Source organism: Ranitomeya variabilis, chromosome 5 (genome assembly GCF_051348905.1).
Source record: "Ranitomeya variabilis isolate aRanVar5 chromosome 5, aRanVar5.hap1, whole genome shotgun sequence".
NCBI classification, from domain to species: Eukaryota; Metazoa; Chordata; class Amphibia; order Anura; family Dendrobatidae; genus Ranitomeya; species Ranitomeya variabilis.
The window spans coordinates 653,618,036-653,639,868 of NC_135236.1; the positions used below are offsets into that span (position 1 = coordinate 653,618,036).

A 21,833-nucleotide genomic window follows, 5' to 3' on the forward strand; every position below is an offset into this window, starting at 1 on the left:
AAGGGGGAGTGGCTCACAGCGCAACAATGCAGAGCAGCTTAAAGACATGCCCCTGAGGATCCTGTGAGCCACGCCCCCTCGAAAAAAGACTATAAAAAATGAGTACTAAATAGGCTCATATCTCTGGAACAGAATAGCGGAATTAAAACAAAATGAAAAAAATTGTATACTCAGGAGAACAGTAAGAATAAAATAAGAGCAAAATTTGGCCACTTTTGCTCTGTTGACAGGTTCTTTTCAAGGCTGCATTAGCACTGGTCAAAGAGGTCGAGGACAGAGGTAAGAAGACTGGACACAAACCTCTCTACTTTATCTCCCACTGCCACGTTAATCCAAATTTTTAGTAAAAATACTATAAAATGTACACAGTGCAGGTTTATAAGATATTTTCGGGCAGATCTGTCACCAGCTACTTGTACGAATGATCCGCTCCTCGTTTACTTTCAAGATTATTTTTCCATTAGGGGGAAAATTAGTGACATTTATTCCGACACCGGGAAGACAGAGAGTGAGGGTTATTACCATTATACCTACATCAACCCGAGAGGTGGTGATAGACATCGCTACTTGGCTAAGAGACAAAGATAAGTAATACAGATAATCATCCTCTATTCAATTTGCCCCATCGGAATAGATTTAATGGCAGAAGAAGTCTTTTATGACGCCGGTGACAACCTCTGGTTTCTTCGAGGGGGAAATCCTACAAGGATTTTTTTTTGTTGCGCCATACGGAATTAATTTGGTCTTTTCTACTGATGCAATTGAATCATTGCACTTCACTTTGAGCAGAACAAATCTTGGCAATTTAGCAGACACCCGAGACATAGTGTAAAAGTATTTATGTAGTGTGTTAGCGTGGCACCCGGGGTCCATTTGTCACTGTCTCCGGGAAGTGTGTCTATCCCAAGCTCTGTGAAAGGGCTTATAAAGAACAGCCTAGAAGGTGCGCACCTTTCAAAGATCAGCTTGCCATTTAGAGAAATGTACCTTGTTGTCTCTGCAGACCATTTATATTCTTGACTGCTCCGTGCCGTGGTATAAATGCAAAGATTGGCAAGGGTACACTACCGGAGAAGGAGGAGAGGGGGGCCGGCAGACGCGCTCTTCATTCCTCGGCTAGGCCAATAAATAATCTACCGAAATAAATACTAAAACCGAGCCCTATTTAGTGACCGTAGTTTTGTGTCTCTGATTAGGATCTGCAATTTTCTTCTGATTCATGGCCGCCGTAAAGGTATTTATACACGTGTGAATCATTCGGCACATTGGGTCAGGTTGCTCATTATTTCCGAGACTCGCTAAATCTTTTTTGGTTGTGTGTTATCTCACAATGCATGGATGGAAATGTTTTCAGTGTATACTTGTTGGAATTAGTTTTATGTATTTATTATTATTATTATTATTTAATTATTATGTACTGTTATGTATAATTATTTATTATTAATTATTTTATTTCTTATTATTTAATTGTACTATATATTCTTTATTATTATTGATTTTTATTTATGTATTTATTCATTTATATTATTTATTATTATATATTTGTTTCTTCTTTGATGTTAGAGATCAATATCGTGCAAATTGCGGATATGCCATTAAGGGGTGAAATGGGGGTGGGGTGTAGGTAAACCATACTGATGACTATTTATGACCGTTTTCTAATTACAATTATCTGCAATAGAGATCATAGAAATCAACACCTAGTTGCCAACCTGTCTATTTTTTTTAACGGATGGTTTTGTGAAAAATGAGGTCATTATGGGCCTGTCTGGGCACCTAATGATCAAATTTTTCACAGACTGATGGTGAAAAATCCATGGGACCAGCATCCTTGCTACCTACCATCTACTTTCAGTATCTACGGTCGTTATAGGAATCCTTATCATGTACTTAAACGGAATATATTTAATTTGAGGGAGGAGGGGGTGTTACTGGGAACCTGTCAATAGAATTTCACCCCCAAACTATTTATACGCGCATTTAGCTCTTTAATTGACCAGTCCAGCAATACCTTTACATGGCCAGTCCGTTCCTCTGTTACTGAGAAATCAGCGTTTGAATTAATATGCAAATGAGGTTGAAGAGCTATGGTAGATCCGAAGCCTCTGTCACTTCAGCTCTATTTCTTGCCCAGTGCCACCGCCTCCTACTTGACTGGCAGCATCTATGCTGTGTAACTTCAGGCAAAGGAGCTGTCAATCAGCCAGGAAGAAACAGCGATGGAGCAGAGAATAGACCTGGAGTGATGGAGGCTTCGGATCTACCATAGCCCTTCAGCCTCTATTGCATATCTATTCAGACACTGATTTCTTTGCAATGGAGGAATGGGTTAGTCATGTAAAGCCCTACATGAAGATATAAATTGTTAGTCTCTATCAATAGCTAGGATACTGCCAAGAGGAACGTAGTTCCAGTTGAGCTGTAAATAGAGCCCTACATGTGTGTATATTGTGTAGATAATACTGAGATGACTCTGCTGACTCTTTCCCAGTCTACACATCAAAACTTACAAGTGAACTGCAGAAAACCAGACATATAAACCTTATTGTGAACTCTGAAAGTGGTAATATTTTGGATTTCTTTGTATGGATAGTGACATAAAGAGGCTGGAATTCAAAAATACCTCTTATAAGGCGAGGAGAAAAACCCCAAATCCAAGAGTTCCAATGGGACTCAAGGGCCTACTTGAACCTTGAACCGGTCCTGTATGTGGGCAGAGCTGTCAATCACATGCCATGTGTAGAGGGGTCGGATAGAGTCTGGACTCACAGGTTTACTCCATGATTCTTGTTAGACTGTATGCGATGCTAAAATACCGCAGCTAGTCCTAATCACCTATACATCACGAGCAGATAGGGCAGCACAGGACGGCTACATTTATAATCCTTCTCTCAGAGGACAGCGGTTTATTTTCAGAATGTCAGCTTTTTTTCTGCTGCTCTATGTTTCTCTGTGGCTTATTTATCCCTCAAAATGCTTACTGGAAGATTTAGCCCATTTTGGGATTTTATGAGAGCAGAGGAGCCAAGAAAATTCCGCTCTAATGTTGACCCTCAGGTGTCCGGGGAACAGCTTCCCCCAAAAGGTCTTATGCTCCCTATAATCCTGCTATTCTGAGCTACCATTGACATTTCACTTTCTGCATTTATGTTTTTCAGGTTCTTAGTGTTTTAGTAAAAAGGAACAATACAGCTTTTGGATATATGTGTTGTGTTTTGTTGGCACAGAGGCAAAACATTTCCACCTTAAATGTATAGTACATATGTTCTGTCGGCATCTGCAAAAGTATAGTAAAAGGTAAGCGATAAACTTGAATGAATTGTTTCGCAGGACCCTTCTGCGGAGGCTACTTCGGTATTTCATGATGTGCTAAACACCTCCTACCTGCCGGCATCTTCCCTCTTTTATTTTGATTCGCCGGCCTGGCGTGACATCGCGTGTGCATCACTCCACAACAATGATGTGACGCCACGCCATCTAATCAAAAAAGGAGTCTGAGATATCGGTAGTTCCGTCCGGCGTTCCTGGAATGCTGATGTGGCCACTGGACCAGGGTCCTGCAAATTTATTCACTCGTCTCTAATAAGTGGCAACTAGTAGTCATTTTACCTTAAAGAATTCATCCCACTAAATACAATTAACACGTATCCATAGGCGTTAGGACCTCCACCAACAGTTTGGACCTACACCAAACCCAAGATCATAGGTTCCAGAGTCTTCTGTAGTAATCGAGCGGTGGTATGCATACTCTACTGATGCTATCTCCATAAGAACCATTGAACTGAGTAGATTTTATAGAGAATTGATAAATGTTTTTAGTATGCAAAAAACTTAAATTTTTTGCTTTAATCTGTGGGAAAATATTGCATAAAGTGGGTTACTGCTCTAGAGTGGCATCTTCTTCAGGAGCCCCCTAAATGCCTTAATATTGTGAATCTTATCTGGACAGTCATTTTTTTTTTATTACTGGTGAAATTCAGGTCTTGGATTACTTACATCTAGACCCTCCTTAAATTAACACTATTATTCTTTTTAGCAAAGTTTGATAATTATGAATTAGCCAAACTTGACATTGCTCTGCGTGAAGCAGCTTTGTGACTTCTACTCCCGGATGAAAATTTGTAAAGTTTTCAATTAAAGAGAAGACTTTTTTTAGATAATTTCTTTTATCGTTAGAAGAGTCTCTGATCATTGAATATCGTTCTTGTGAGATTCGTTTGTAAGTGTTTAAGTCCCCTACAGCACTATCAGTGGAAAAATGAAGAATTACACCCTTCTAAATTGAAATGAGTGAATTGGGTCCTCCAGACTGAGAAATGTTCTACAATTCAGAATCTTTAAAAAAAAATAATTTCCCCTCTAACCCAGACAACCCTATTACATATCCACGTCAGAAATTTTAGCATTGTATGAATGAGATGTGAAAATTATCGTAAGAAATTCTCATCTCTGTCCTAAGCATCCCACAGGCCATTCTGAGATACTTCAGTTCATCAGGAGGAATTGAAATGGATGAGGAAAGGAAGTTAATAAAGTCTGGGCTATTTTAGTGATCTACATTAATCATACATGAGCACTGCTGTGTTATTAGGATATGAAAACGAATCTCTCCGGTGCTCTTACCTCTATTGTATAACCATCTCTGGTTCTTTGATTTTCTAAGTAGATTACTATTAAAAATAAAATTCTAATAACTTAATGTTCAGAATTGGGTTTGTGCAGCCGGAGAAAAATTATAATCGGCGTGCGAAGGGTTTGTCACAAATGGGGCATGATTCTGTTTCATGTACTCTGAATGGAAGCAAAAGAGTATTGATAAAAATCTCTATGTGTTACTGATAGATCTTCACTTTTCAGTACATACATACAAAAAACCCTTGTGGGTCAGAAATATATATATATATTTTTTTTTCCAAACTGTTTTTATTAAACATTTTCAATTAAACATTATCAACATTAGTATATCAACATGCAAACATAGGTACACGGAATTACCTCCCTCTTTCCGGTATTACAGAAGCCCATTATTAAAGACGGTAACTATTTTAGCGTTCCAATTTGCAAATTAAGGCAAAGTACCTCTCAATCAAGATAAACATAAGGCTAAAAACATAGAATTCAACATGGAAATACAATACGAGTGGACTACCACTCTGTAACTAGATAACCCCAAATGATGAGAGAGGGGAAGATATAGCTAAAGAAAAAATGAAGAACAAAAAAGAGGGGGGAGGGGTCAACAAACAGACTAGGGAAAGTCGAAGGGAGGGAAGGGGGGGGGGGGACACACGGCTCCGCACTTCGCCCAATGTGTTATTTAGGAGACAACTCCGCTCACAAGGGTGTTCGGCCCGCTACCGCATGTTCCAAAAACCATGTAGTTGTACAGAAGCATTGTTTGAGCCTCTGTTGTATATGCGTTGGAAGGATGGGTATAAGTGGCTGCCATAGTTGAAAAAAAATTTGGGTTTTTAGTTCCTTCTGAAGGGATGTTTCCACCCAATCCATCCTAAATAGGAAGGAGAGTTTGTCCAGAAAGATCCTCAGGGTGGGCACATTAGGTGCCAGCCAGGTTTGTAAAATCGTTTTCCGGGCCGAGGCCGAAATCATGTACAGAAATTTTCTACCATGAGTGGGGATCACAGCCCCTTCATTAGTAATGTACCCGAAAAGAGCCCAGGCTGGGGTGAGAGCCACTCTATATGGTGTATGCGTATGAGTAAATACAAGTATGCGTTGCCAAAATTGTTGGATTTGTGAGCAAGCCCACAAACAGTGGAACATGTCTGCCTCGGCCTCTCCACACCTGGAACAGATCGGACTCGGTATATTACCCATAAGAAAGTTGCGCCTTGGCGAGATATAGGATTTATGCATAATCTTCAACGCCATTTCCCAATAAGATGTAAACTATATATATTTTTTAAAAATGGATGACTGAATACCTCAGGGACATAAGCTAAATTTTAAAGTTATGACTATCTACAAGGATACTGCTGTGTGTCAGCCAGAACGGTGACCAGAGGTAATTAATCTAAGGCGTTAACCCCCTTTCCCCTTTTCCTATACAGAACATATTATTATTATTATCCATTGAAAACTACTTCACATCGTCAGTATATGGCTGTCGGTTGAGCAGTGCTTCAGACAAACGTTCGACCAACAGCCATCTTAGCCGACACTTCCATACACACTGGCCTGGCTGAGTCTTCCTGTGTTTTCGATGAGAAAGCCACCAATTTATATGTCTGCTGACAGCTTATCTCAGAGAAAACAATGCGATCGGTAGTCCAAAATCGGACATGCGCAAGTGACATCTCCCCCCGACCATCAGTTGACGAGCTACCGCATACACATTGGACTTCCGGCCAAAACCGTCTAATGAGGGCCCTAAGATCCGAGGTTGCCAACTATCTCAACGCTGTGGTCACTGATTAGCTGCACATGCCCATTCCCACAGGACCAGACAGCAAAGAGACCGTTGGGGAACCCAAGCACTCTTAGGAGAGGAACAGCATCAGTTCAAAGTTGACTTTTCAGTACTTACATTAAAAAAACACATGCCCATTAGATGTTATTCAAAAAACTGGATTCTTTGCCACATTTACTAAGCTAAATGTGTCATTTTGCCAATTCAGGTTTCGTAAACTTGCCCCAAAGAATGTGTGTCATCCATTGAGATGTAATTACTATACAGAACATATGTCTATCTATTTTTAATTATATTACAAACTTTATTACATCAATGAATTGGTGGAGAAAGGTTGAATTTGATGGACCTGAGTCTTTTTTTTTCAACCTATACAACTATGTAATTATATATTAAGGTCCATTGTTGCCAACGATCCAACCAAGTCACCTTTGTGGTCATTGATTTGCTGCACATGCCTGTCTCTACAGGACAATGATGCAAGGAGGCCATCGGGAAACCCATGCATTCTTAGGAGAGGAACAGCTTGGGATCACTAGGTGAGTATGCTGTATTTCTAGAACCATATTGGGCCATTTTAGAAACAAAAAAAAGAGATGGGCAACCCCTAGAGATTTGGGTTATTTGTTTTAACAGAAATGTGCTATCAAATGTAAATAATAAGATCGACCTTAAGCCTTAGTTTTCTCAAACTGAATAACCCCAAGTTTAAAAATATGTCTTGGTATTGCGGTCCACCCACTCCCTTAAAGAGATTTTCCACTGCTAGCACAATCCATTCTCAATCTAAAAAAAATAAAAATACTTATACTCCCCTCCGGTGCCGTTCCAGTGGTGTTAGCACTGTCACGCGGTTGTTATAACATGTGAGCCCTGTGCCCAACCAGCGCTGACGTCACTGTCTCCGCCTTCGGACAAATTGAAGAGGAAGTCAGAGAGCAGTCGCTACTTCCTGTTGATGTTCGATTTGTCTGGATTCGGGACAGTGATGCCAGCGCTGATTGGGCATCGGGATCACGTGTCATAACAACCACACGAGTGCTCTGGGGACATGAGAGCCGATACCGCTAGAACAGTGCCGGCACGGAAGGTGAGTTTGCATGTTTTTATTTTATCGGCGCCAAACATTCAGATCAAGAAGGAGTTATATCCACTAGACGACAGTACTGGCCAAATCTGTCATTGTGCATGAACAAGCACTTCACTGAAAAGATTTATGAATAGATTAATAAAGTATAACCTCCCAAACCTAATATATCGCTAGATCAAGTCCCTATAGGGCTACATCCAAAGTCTACTAATTTGGCCATCATTTTTTAACCCCTTCACGCCATACACCTTATTAGTACTGCACATGTCATGTCTCCCACTTTGATGTGGACTCCGGTGCTGCGCCCACATCTTTTCTTGCACATGTCAGCTGTTTTGAACAGCTGACATGTGCCTGCAACTGCCGCGGGTAGAATCGCAAACCACCTGCGGCTGTTAACACGTTAAATGCCGCTGTCAAACTCTGACAAGCGCACCAGAAATCCCGCCTACCTGTGACCCCCGTCACGTGATCGCGGATCACCAATGGGTCGGAAATGCAACCAGCAGACCTCTATGGTTGTCACTGCCGAAATGCTATGAGCGCCACCAGGTGGTCGGTGCTCATAGCAAGTCAGCAGTTTTGCTACATACAGGCGATCTGATCATCGCCTGTATGTAGCAGAGCCGATCGGGTTATGGCAGCTTCTAGTCTCCCATGGAGACTATTGAAGCATGGCAAAAGTAAACAAAAATGTTTTTAAAAATATTTAAAAATAAAAAAATAAAAAAGTTCAAATCACCCCCCTTTCGCTCCATTCAAAATAAAAGAATAAAAAAAATCAAATATACACATATTTGGTATTGCCACATTCAGAATCGCCCGATCTATCAATTAAAAAATGAATTAACCCAATCGCTAAACAGTAGGGTTGAGCGACCTTTAGTTTTTTAGGGTCGAGTCGGGTTTTGTGAAACCCGACTGTCTTAAAAGTCGAGTCGAGTGAAATCGGCCGACCACCGTGAAAAGTCGGGTTTCGGCCGAAACACGAAACCCAATGCAGGATTTTTTTTTTTCTTTTTTCTCTCTCTCTCTCTCTCTCTCTCTCTCTCTCTCTCTATCTCTCCTCCGCCCCAGCACAGAAAATTTCATATTGCACATTCCAAATCCCTACTGCGCACAAGCGATAACATGACGATAGGCGTTCACTCCCCTAAGACCTATGTCATCACTCTGCCCACGCTCATTCATTGGCTGAAAAAATGGCGCTAAACGCGTCATACGAAACGCGACTTTGCCGCCAAGATCGCGTACCGCATGGCCGACCCCGCACAGGGATCGGGTCGGGTTTCATGAGACGCCGACTTTGCCAAAAGTTGGCGACTTATGAAAATGCACGACCCGTTTCGCTCAACCCTACTAAACAGCGTAAGGAGAAAAAAAGCAAAAACGCCAGAATTAGGTTTTTTTGGTCACCGCAACATTTTGCATTTGGTATAAAAAAAGGTATCAATAAAAATGCCAGCTCGGCTTGCAAAAAATAAGCCCTCACCCAACCCGAGATCATGAAAAATGGAGAAGCTACGAGTCTTGGAAAATGATGCATTTTTTTTAACAAACTTTGGATTTTTTTCACCACTTAAATAAAAAAGAACCTAGACATGTTTGGTGTCTATGAACTCATAATGACCCGGAGAATCATAATGGCAGGTCAGTTTTAACATAATAAAGGAAAAAATCCAAAAAAACAGTTTTTTTGCTATTTCACTTGGAATTTTTTTTCTCGTTTTTGAGTACATGATATGGAAAAACCAGTAGTGTCGTTCAAAAGTACAACTTGTCCCGTAAAAAAACCAAACCCTCACATGGCCATATTGACGGAAAATAAAAAAGTTATGGCTCTGGGAAGGAGGGGAGCGAAAAACGGAAACGCAAAAACGAAAAAAGGGCTCCGTCATGAAGGGGTTAATGAAACAGTCGAGACTTCCTTAGATTTCCTTATCCACTCACAAGCACAGGATGGAAATATCACTGCATGCCAATGGCTGTGAAAATCCTTCATCCAATCCCGTGGCCCATGCTGATCATCAATTCCGCGAGTCACGCTGTGCAGCCATTACTCCCAGCAAGACCGCTTCCCATTAATATTCTAATGACGTCAAAAGGAGCGTTCACGATGCTTAACTTTGAAAGGAGCGCATCAAATTTAATGCACTGCTTTACATTAGCGAGAACAGTTCAGACATGCCCGTACTCATTAAGGACCCTTTCTTTTCATAATGATACGTAAGAGCTGTACACTATTTTCCGCTTAATAGACCAGTCACCGATTCTGAGATTTGGAATTATACTACCGAGTGACCAACGATAGCAAGTGGATTGAAGTGTGTATTACCATTATTCTGTATTTCACGCTACCAAAGCTTCCGTCAAATTAAATCCACTTCTGTACATTTCACACGAGACGCTTGTAAATCAGACCAAGGATATTTCTATCCGGATGCCCACTTTAGTCACAGAACCACTAGCAATAATGAAAAAGAAAAACTCATTCTATCATCACCTTACATTCCATTCCGATTTTGTATTTATTTTTTATCCGGTTACGGCTACTTGAAGTCAATGCCGAGACTTTTTTTTTATTTGTGAGAAATTTTCCCGATTCCGAGATACGAGTCCTAATAGAGTAAGTTGTCTTACGATGCTCAGCGTTGCCGAAAGAGTATAAAATTAATGCAAAGCACCTGAGTGAATTTTATGAAAATGGCACTTCTCTCCATCTTTCCATGCTATTGTGTCAAGGTCCGTGGACACTCAAGAAAAAGACCTGAGGCGTTTAATTGGTGAGAAAAGGAGAAATGCGAAAAGTAGTTGTAAAATTGACTGAATCGTTTGCAACCGTGAAGTAAAGAGCTTAAATTGACCTGTTGATTTTCGGAGATAGAGAAAGCACTTTGCGTGTTAGGTTTGTAGCTGGCAGTAAGACAGTTTGCAAAACATATGGAGGTTTTTTATTTCTTCTGGAAATAAAACAAGCAATTATTGAGAGTTTATCTCAACTTCATTTGTAAAGGTGATTTCTCCACTTCCATTCTTGCCCAAAATTAAAGAGAACTTGTCATCAGGATAAAAGAGGCCAGACTTTTCTCTTATTTTATTCCTGTTGCTCCACTGAGTTTTTCGCTTTTTGTTTTTTTTCAATCCTCCATACGGTTGCAGAGATATGGGCCTTTTTATTTAGGTCTCATTTATATGTTCTTTACTAGGAGGGCGTGGTTGACACGGTAGTCAAAGACACGCCCCCATAGAATCCTGTGAGCCACGCCTCCTTGATAAAAGCCATAAAAATTAGAACTAAATGAAAAGGTTGATATCTCTGGAACCACAAAGCCGATTTGAAAAAAGAAAAAAATGGAATACTCAGGAGAGAAGCGGGGAAAAAATAAGAGCAAAAATTGTACACTTTTGACCTGGTGACTGATTCTCTTTAAAGGAAATTTTATAGATGGAAAAAATGTAGTAGCAAAAGGCTAAGTTTCCACAACACGAAAATGCAGTAGATAGGTGAATTTAGCTTAACGCAATTTGATAACAAGATGTCTTATCTGTATTTTGAAACAGGAGTGCAATAAACAAGTAGTCTCAAATAGTAAGTTAATAACAACGTGCTGACATCTGGGGGTTCCTCTACTAAGACCCACCCCAGGGATCCAAAGTTTGGGGCTTTGGATCCCAGGAACGGAGCTCTGAACTGCCCCGTTAGAGACAGTGCACTCTTCATCTGTGAGACTGCCGGAGACAAGCAAGATCAGCGCACCGCTATTTCCAACAGTCCCACAAGACGAGCGTATTTGCTTGTTGCATTATGTGACCCTGCTTCTGTTTGGCAACATTCTTAAACTGTTGTAAATTTCTTTTCACTGAAAAATTGACAAGAAAAATTTGAATTTTCGTTCATTTTATTAATTAAAATGAAGCCTCTTGTTTTGTTTTTGTTTTTTTTACACCAATTATCCTTCTTACACAGTTGGCAATTTTATTCTTTGTTTACTCTTTAATTAGCGAATACTCTTCATTTGGCGAGCAATGTATTTTTGTAAAAGCCGGGCGACAATGAGCAAATACTGTTTGTGCGCACGCAGTGCATTAGAATGCTTTTTCGTCAAGGGAACAGATTGTTCTCTGGCAACGAGAAGCTTGAAATTGTGCCATGTAAGGGGTTAAATCTAGGCTACCGTGTAAAGTTTCAGTCAATGCGTCAAATTTCAGGGGTCCGCTTTAGTCGGTCTCAACTTATTGTGTTTTAATTAAAAAATTCTGTTTTGTAAGTGACAAGTGAAAAGTAATTCGTGAGCACTGAGCAGTGAGAAGTGACAGTCTAAGATTTTGAGACTATAGACCGCAAATATTTTGGCTGCTATATAAGATAACAAGCACTTACCCTATGCAACTACCCTTGGCTCAAACTGAGAGGGTCCTTTCCAAAGAAGAGAACTTCCAGATATCTGCCTCTACTCATTCCAACCCCCAAATCAGCAACAAATGTTTTGCCTTACTAAGAGAGATAAGCAAATTGATTCATAACTCATCACATTTGTTACAAATATTTGAGGATTCAATGAACATGAAGCCGACAAAATGGCATCCGATCGGTTACTCTATAGGGGGAAGGGGTTAAAAAACAATAAAAACTTATATTCGCCTGTCCTATGCCTGCCCCTCGCCTCTCCTGTGCCTCACATGTGGCCTTTTGAGAGCCAGAAGATCCAGTTTGAAGAGAAGTCCGATCCAAAGTGAGCGAAGGATCAGGCAGGAATATATTTTGGGATCTGGAGGGCTCTACGAGGATGAAAGATGTATTTTCGGTGCATTTTCGGTTCGAAATGGAATGCTATTTCGACCAAATTTTCTTCTGACCAAATCGAATCTGCCAGACAATTCAAGCGAATCTGCCGGAAACTAATTTAGAAACATTCGCTCGTCTCTGGTTTGTAAGCCAAACTATTTCCCTTTTAGGATATGTAGGTGTGGAGAAATGGGGTCAGTGGGTGTTCTCGTCCACTGGCTCAGCTGTCTGACTGCATGGACCAGGGCTCATACCACTGAACACCTGCTCTATCGCCCGGTGGGCAATACACTACACATACAACACAGGGTAAGGTAAAACAGTGTGGCAATACTTTATTGAACCACAGAACACAATAGCAAACAGAACTATCTCCGCAATTACACCAAGATGGTTCACATTACAGGTCCTCACCCTTCCGCTGCCTCGCCAAGATAATGGTAGATGTTACGTCAGAGCTCCCAGGGTCGCTACTCCATCTGTGGTATGCACGCAGAGAGGAGCTAACGACAGGCGTAGGGAGATATCCAGGAACAGTCCTGTGTTCTTTCAGCCGGGTCTGATGTACCCTCAGCTGAGATCCTGAAGAGCGTTTTTAACCAGAAGAAAAGAAGTCTCTTTTGTACCCGAGGCCTGTAAACTATTTTTAGATTTACCCAGTGTCCTTCAGTCCAACATCAAGATAAGGTAAACAGTGGTGATGAGATCAAGTAGCACTACTTGACCATTCAATCTATTTGCACAGTCTTTCCCTCTCTGCTTTCGAAGTCAACAAGCTGGTTCCAGAATATAATGCACTATTAGCATATCAGCACACATCAATAAACAGCTAAACACACACTATGTACAGTCATTATTACAGACTTACACAGTATGTTAAATAGTATATCAGTTTGCAAGTCTGTCTTCTTGACCCACTAAACACTTAGGCCATGTGCACACGTTCAGGATTTTTCACGTTTTTTTCGCGTTTTTTCACCATAAAAACGTGATAAAAACGCAAAAAATGCCTCCTATTATTTACAGTGTATTCCGCATTTTTTGTGCAAATGTTGTGATTTTTTCCGCGAAAAAATCGCATCGCGGAAAAAAAAGCAACATTTTCATTAAAAATGCGGAATTGCGGGGATTCCACACACCTAGGAGTGCATTGATCTGCTTACTTCCCGCACGGGGCTGTGCACACCATGCGGGAAGTAAGCAGATTATGTGCGGTTGGTACCCAGGGTGGAGGAGAGGAGACTCTCCTCCACGGACTGGGCACCATATAATTGGTCAAAAAAAAAAGAATTAAAATAAAAAATAGTCATATACTCACCTTCGATGTCCCCGGAGTGTTCCCGCCTCTCACCGCTGCATGCTGCCGCTTCTGTTCCTATAGATGGTGTGGTTCAGGACCTGCGAAGACGTCACTGTCTTGTGATTGGTCGCGTGACGGCTCATGTGACCGCTCGCGACCAATCACAAGCCGTGACGTCACCGAAGGTCCTGAACCACTCCGGCATCTATAGGAACGGAGGCTGCAGAGGATGAGTATAACCATTTTTTAAATTATTTTTAAACATTCTATCTTTTACTATAGATGCTGCATAGGCAGCATCTATAGTAAAAAGTTGGTCACACTTGTCAAACAGTATGTTTGACAAGTGTGACCAACCTGTCAGTCAGTTTTCCAAGCGATGCTACAGATCGCTTGGAAAACTTTAGCATTCTGCAAGCTAATTACGCTTGCAAAATGCTAAAAAAAACGCGAAAAAAACGGGAAAAAAACGCAAAAAAAAATGAGGATTTCTTGCAGAAAATTTCCGGTTTTCTTCAGGAAATTTCTGCAAGAAATCTGGACGTGTGCACATACCCTTACATCCACAAGCCAATATACAGATAAAAAGTCAGTTCTTTTTGGTTTGCAAAAACATGGTTGTCTGGGAAATTAAGATAAAATCTGGTTTCTTCACAGTAGGCATCCTATGGTGGGTCCAAATGTCATTTTCTCTGCTGATGAACTTCCAATTAAAAAAAAAGAGTAATATAAAGGGGGGCTTAAATATATCTGAGCTTTAGACAATAGGGGTGACAAGTTTGTCCGAGCAGGTTCCAATATTGTGGAGAGGGGTTATAAAAGAAGACAACTTCGAATTATGGTAGACTCCTTTACTGTCCCATTATCATTCTCACCCACTGATGAGTTACTTACTTTGCATAAACTACCAAAAGGAGTTGGGGAAAGAGAAATAACAGATAATAGTGTCCCTTACGGACAAAAAGTGTTGATCCGATTGAAAAATGTATTCATCTCACAGAAAGGATTGTCTGTTACTCCTCTCTATGATGTCCATAGTAGTTCATGTGGACAGGCATTATCATAATAGGACCACCCCTTTAACGAATAGAGAGGATAAAGATTGACTAATGTCTTATTGTTTGTAGCCCAATTTCTTTGTATCCAAATACTGTATATCCATTTCCAAAAATCTTTAATTCAGCCAACCAGTATAGTACCCTACCAGTATAGTACCAGTATAGTAGTCAGAAGAATCAGAAGAACTCTGCTTTTAATTATATACCTAATCATAGTTTAGGATTCTTTAGCAGGTTGGACATTAGTGATCTATGAGTGGTACTAATGATACTATTTTAGTCTAACTGGAGGAGTGCTAATTTGCATGCCTTTTCCCAAGAAGCATTGCCTTTAAGACTCCCTACAGAGCTGGATCTCCACAGTCAGTACCAGTACCATAATCATGCTTGCAACGAACGAGGAAAACTGATACTTTTACTGCTAATTTTCCTACAATATGTAATGGGTTCCCCTAGAGGGGTTCTGAAAGCCTCTGGTCTGAGCACAGACTGGGGACAATTATTCAGCAGAGCGAGTTTTGACAATCGACGCATGAATCAATATTAGGACAGGAGGGTATGCATTACATCAGGCAAACAATCGGAACCGATAGCGACAGATGAAGCTCAGCCAGACATAGAGCTAGATGTATATGCAAGATATAGTAATAAAAATGTACTTTGGTATCTTCCAGCAGTTAATGCCAAAAAATGCAAAAGAGTAAATGCAGTCTCATATCTTTCAGCAGGGCAGTGGTTAATAGCAGCAATGTATGCAAGCTGGGACTTGTATGAAGGAAATGGTTAACCACAGGATAGCAATGAAGTATAATCAAACTTGCTTGAAAGTATGCGTTACCTTGATTGCTGAAGCTAGGTGTGAACAACACCTAGTCTCGGGACAGAGCCTGGGAATAATGCTGGTTATAGCATTGAAGTTAGGAGAGTAGCAGTAGAGATGAGTTTATCTAGCTGAATTTGAGCCAACTGAAGTTGAACCAAACCCCTGATAAAGTAGAGACTGTTCTCATTACTACTTAACACCCAAGCACCTGACCTCTGTCTTAAAAGGCCTAGGGTTCTGAGGAGTTACCTGAGAATCCCAGAGTGGACTACTGCAAATGGGGGCAGCCATAGAAGAAGGGAGCAAGGCCTGCAGCTGGAGCTGTTATAAATAACATAATTAAGAAACTATGTCACATGGCACAGTCATTGATTGAGCTCCAATGTTAATTTCTCTGCTTGTTACATTTTAATGGAATATAAATCAAGGCATAAAATTATTTACAGAATCATAACACAAAAATATATAAAGAATACAAAAATAATGACTTCTTAATGTCATTACATGAATCACCTGCTTTACGATCACTCGTCTCAGTGTAAGGAGCCAAGAAGCATCGAGATATTATTTGGGTTTAGTGAGATCTTGGCAAAATGGCAGGAATCCCAGATTACGCTCACGGAGCCGCTTCGCAGTCGCCGATACGCTCTTTTCTCATCCAGGATTTTAATTCAAAGCTTCTTCTAAAATGTAAAAATTAGAAGATATAAAACATGGAACAGATACCGGCAGATTTCCCAATCCTTCACGGCAATGATCTCCTTAGTTATATATCCCTCAGCCTTGCGGTATATGATTGATTCCTGAAATCTATGTCAGCCAGGAGAACATAGCCTCGGAGTATGTTGAGCCAAAGTCCCATGCCGCATTTCTTTTTAATGACTAGTCAGTATTTTCACTTCATAGCCCTGGGGATAAAAATATATTAAATAGATTATCAGCCTATTTAATTAAAGTGGAGGGGATAGAGGGTCATTTTAATGGTTGATAAAATGGAAGCGGAACAGTAACTATAATGGGTTAATGTGTCATGTATTCATACTATGATTTTCCTTTTTTTGTTGTAAATTAATGGCATTTAATAGATAAAGAATCCTTACAACCCTCAAGGCTGCTCAGTGATTGACAGGCAAATGCATCACCATAATGACTGCTTAGTACGCATTTTGTACACAGATCCAGTAATCAATTATCAAGGAAATTTGCAAATTACTTAGCTTTACTTATCTTGTATGAATATGTCATGTCTCAAAAATTTGCAAAGGATTATGAGCAAGGGCACGAAAAAAAGAAAAAACACGCATGCACAAATGCAGATTGCTTATAACAAGTGCAACTGATATTTTCTTCTTAAAGAGGTTGTCCTGGACCTAGGTAATGATGTCCTTGGAATAAGTCACTAATTTATAATCGGTGGTGGTGCGATAGCAACACTCCCAACGATCAGGTTTTGTGGTGGCAGAAGAAAAAAACATTTTACTTTGCTGGGTTTCGCCTTCTTGGCTTTATCAAGGGCATATGCGAAACCTAGGTTAGATCAGTTGTGCTGTTTTCTGTTTTTTTTTAATGATCTAAAACACTGTTTTAACTAACTGAGTGATACTAGTTGAGTAATATATTGGAACTAAGAAATACATGTCTGAAGATTATTCATCTGGATGTTATGCATTGTGTAGAAACGGATGCCAATCTCGTGTGACAACAGATGATAGAAACATCTGACGTCGGTCGTGAGTGGATACAAAAATTTATACTATTTCATAATTATTCATGTAGCCAAAAACAGGTCATTTATATCCCACCCTAGGACTGCTCTCAAAATACCCAGAAATGCAAGATTTGGGTAAGGATTGCCTAAATCAGTCCCTTATGTATTTCAGGTCAGGTAAAATCGGTACCATTGGCAATCATGATTTGCTTTTCATAACATATTATGGTAGACATGGCAAAATTTGTGCAATTGAGAACAATGGTGTTGCCCATAGCAAACAGGTTCAAAAATGCAAGAGTTGGTCTTGTTGTCATTGGCAAAATTCTATGGATAGGTATGGGTCTAAGTTTCTATCACTTGCGCCTATAATTTTTCCTTTTTTTATGTGATTTATAACTATTATTATTATTTATTATTATAGCGCCATTTATTCCATGGCGCTTTACATGTGAGGAGGGGTATACATAATAAAAACAAGTACAATAATCTTGAACAATACAAGTCATAACTGGTACAGGAGGAGAGAGGACCCTGCCCGCGAAGGCTCACAATCTACAAGGGATGGGTGAGGATACAGTAGGTGAGGGTAGAGCTGGTCGTGCAGTGGTTTGGTCGATTGGCGGTTACTGCAGGTTGTAGGCTTGTCGGAAGAGGTAGGTCTTCAGGTTCTTTTCTCTATGTACAGATAAAACGAGGATGAATTTGTCACTTATTTTTAAATTAAAGGGGTTGTTAGTTGACCCTTATATTCAACTTGGATGAGAAGACCCTGAAACATTACCTACCCATCTCCGATCTCTTTTTGTACACCACAAGTGTTCTTGTTCCGACTGGGACTGTGTATAAGCATGAATGTACCATTAGCTAATCAGGAAATCAATGCCTGAAGAACATCAGTAGGGACCTTATAGGGAGTATGGCGGTCCGCAACACTTAGGAACCGATTTATATAAATTGGTAACCACTAAACCAATTCTCCACCTTTAGAGGAACATATTGACACATGTACACCACTATTCTTTCAACTTTGCCCTTTTTTAATCTGGATTTAGACAATGATCTTGTTTTCTAGCATCGAAAAAAATTAAGAAAATAAAAAACTAAAATCCTGCGCTACACTCTGTATGACAGATCTGACTTATTGATTTATTTCAAGGTGCCGCTACATAGCGCGAGCCTTAAATTAAGAAATCATTCAGCGTCAAAATCCATATATCAAGTGTATGCAGGAAGCCCGGTGTCTCGTGTTCCTCCTTCCAGATTATATTTATCACTAGAAACTTCTGTACAAGGAGCTTAGACAGCAAATGAGTTTGATGGAAACCCTCTAGATTGCTGCTTTAGGAATTTTCCATTATAATATGGTCACACTGAGTTTTGTACGTGGTGTCTGAAGCTGATCGGCTTAAGCGTATGTGCACACGAAACCTGTTAGACCCTGGTGTACCTGGTGAGTTTGCAATTCAGGAACAATTCCTGCGGCGTTTTTCCTGAAACATCTTTCTTGGTGTCACGAGGGTGTCCTGACCCCCTGAAAGTATGATAGATAGACTTGGCACACACAGGACGTAGATGCAGTGAAAATTTAATGAGGTAAAGTACATACAGTAGACGTTTCGGTCTGTTTAGACCTTCATCAATGTACCTCACATGAGGTACATTGTCCGGTTTTGCCGGGAATTACACCAAATCAAGAGGCGTTGGTGGGTGCATGGACGCAGTATCCACCGCTCGTATCAATCCATTACTATAGGGAACCAATATCCATATTATATGACCCTGAGACTCTTAAATACTCATGTGAGGTACATTGATGAAGGTTTAAACAGACCGAAACATCTACTGTATGTACTTTACCTCGTTAAATTTTCACTGCATCTACATCCTGTGTGCCAAGTCTGTCTATAATATTGACACGGTTTGGGCACCTACTTGAGCACCACTAATTTGCAGTGCCTACGATTTTGAATGTTCCCCTGAAAGACCTGGAGTTAGACAGTCACGTTGGGTAATGAATCGCAGGACTTCTTTAGAGATGGTGTGATTTGTGTCCCATATTAAATAAATTGAGTTTCTTCTTGAGCTGAAGAGGTTAATGTCCCTTTCTATGTTGGTCAGAAACATGCAGCTCCATTTCAGCTGCTTCTGATCTGGTCATTACCTCTTCCTTTATTAACTGGTCAGACCATCTTGTCTTTGCCGGTGAAAGATTTGTCTTCCTGTGCTGTGTGCTAAAGCTAAGTGGTTGGAGTGGAGTTGTTGTAGCAGTGTTCTGTGGTTTGTTATAGTACGTGTGTGTTTATCTCCTGGTTCCTGTTCCGATTTAGTTGATTCCTCCCTGTCCCTATCCTCTTCCCTATAGTTGGTAAGTGCTTTTGTATGATAGAGATTTTCTGTTATCCCTGTTTTATCTTTGTGTCTTGTATGCATGACATTTCTGTCCCAGACCTCATGGGGTGTGGGAGGGGACAGATCAGGGTTTAACAGGAGCATAGTAAGGTCGGAGACTTGGGCCTCTCTACCTTTAAGAGTACCCCTGGGACAGTGATAATTAGCAGGGCTGGCCCCAGGTTTTCGTGGGCCCCTGGCGAAAGAGCCTCTGCTCAGTGGGCCTCTTTCACACATACCACGATTCATGATGCACAGATACAGCAGAGAAATATAAGTATAGTCCACTTACTTCTTACATTACATGAGTAAAATCTATTGTAGTTTCTACAATAGCTCAGAAACCAGACTGTATAGTCCTCAATACAGTATTATGGGCACCACATAGCGCTCCACACAGAATAATGAGCCTCATATAGTGCTCCTTACAGAATAATGGACCCCATATAATGTTCTATGCAGTATAATGAGCCCCATATAATGTTTCACACAGTATAATGATCCCCATATAATGCTCCATTCAAAATAATGTACCCATATGTTGCTCCATACATAATGTGTCCCATATAATGTTCCATACAGTATATGATGGGCCCCATATAGTGCTTCATAAAGAATGGGCTCCATATAATTCTCCAGTATATGATGCACCCCATATATTGCTCCATATATAATGGGCCACATATAATGCTCCATACAGTATACTGTGCCCCATATATTGCTCCATACAGTATGAGTCATATATAATGCTATAATGCTCCATACAGTATATTGTGGACCCCATATAATGCTCCATACATAATGGTCCCCGTATACACTGTGTGCAGTATTATTAAGCCTGAACAGCTTGGAGTAGGACAACATGTATAAAAAGTATCATGTGATCAAAATACAACTTGCCTAATAATTCTGCACACAGTGTAATGCTCCATACAGAATAGGTCCAGTATAATGCTCTGTACAGAATAGGCCCCATATAATGCTCCATACATAATGGGCCCCATATGATGCTCCAGTATATGATGGGCCCCATATATGATGCTCCAGTGTATGAAGGGACCCATAAAATGCTCCATATATAATGGGCCCCATTTATAATGCTCCAGTGTATGATGGGCCCATATGATGCTCCATATATAATGCTACATATATACTGCTCCTTATATAATTTGCCCCTTATATTGCTTCAAACATTAAAAAAATGAAATACTCACCTCTCGTCACTGACCACTGCTCCGTTCCGGACTCCTCAGCCTCGGTGTCTTCCGGCTCTCTGCACTGTGACTGCTCAGGCAGAGGTCGCACAGACGTGGCATCATAGCGCCGTCTGACCTGAACGTAAGAGTCAGAAGATGCCGCAGAGCAGGAACGGGGAGAGGTAAGTATCGCAAGAGCCGGGTCCCTGAGCAAGTGGGTGACAAGTGGGCCCCCTCCCTGCCTGCTCAGGGCCCCAGTGCTTGCTCGGGTGCTGACGCCGGCTCTGATAATTAGAGTCCCAGTTCCAGGGACATTTTTGTGGCAGCTTCAACTTTTTTTTGTTAACTTATGGTACAGACCAAAAGTTTGGACACCTCATTTAAAGACTTTTCTGTATTTTCATGACTATGAAAATTGTACATTCACAAAACGGTTGAAAGAAGTGACCTGACCATTCTTCAGGTGGCTTCTGCTTGAAACTGCTCACTATTTTATAAAAATACAGTATTTTTATAAAATAGTGAGCAGTTTCAAGCAGAAGCCACCTGAAGAATGGTCAGGTCACTTCTTTTAACCGTTTTGTGTCTTTGCAGGCTTGAAGCGGCTGAAAGAAGCTCAAAGGATTGAACATATGCACAAGTCCATTATACATTGCATACGTTTATTCTTTTTAACGTACCAACCTGAAAAAGGTATCGTGTGCCCATTACCTTAAAATCCACTTTAAAAAAAAAAAAAAACACTTTAAAAACTCTTTGAATACCGTTCGCAGTAATTTCAATGGAAAATCCACATTTCTGTTCGTACAGTGAGTTTTGTGCAAGCTTTTGTTCCAAAGATGTCTTGAAAACCTTGCCGTGGAAAAAGAGGAGTGACATGATATTTCTTTGATGTCGATTCCTTGTGAAATCCATTCCAAACTTGGTGCTGTCGATTTAAAAGGCTGAAAAGAAAAATGTGTAGTAAAAAAATAAGTGCTTTAAAAAAATCTCGTCAACTACCGCATGAATTTTGACATGGCTTTCTCTTGAAACCCTCGTTGAATTTTTT

The 21,833-nt window shown here is 40.4% G+C and overlaps 1 protein-coding gene across 4 annotated transcripts in view; it reads left to right on the top strand.

Moving 5' to 3' along the window:
- Nucleotides 1-21,833, top strand: part of SGCD (sarcoglycan delta) — a 589,398-nt gene that overhangs the window by 256,412 nt on the left and 311,153 nt on the right. The window contains exon 1 of one of the 4 annotated variants that reach the window (XM_077266422.1): nt 21,423-21,475. The exons of the other annotated variants lie outside the window; for them this stretch is intronic. The gene's annotated coding sequence lies outside the window, so the exon portion shown is untranslated. Of the gene's footprint in view, nt 1-21,422; nt 21,476-21,833 lie in introns of those variants that run through there. 4 annotated transcript variants of the gene reach the window in all.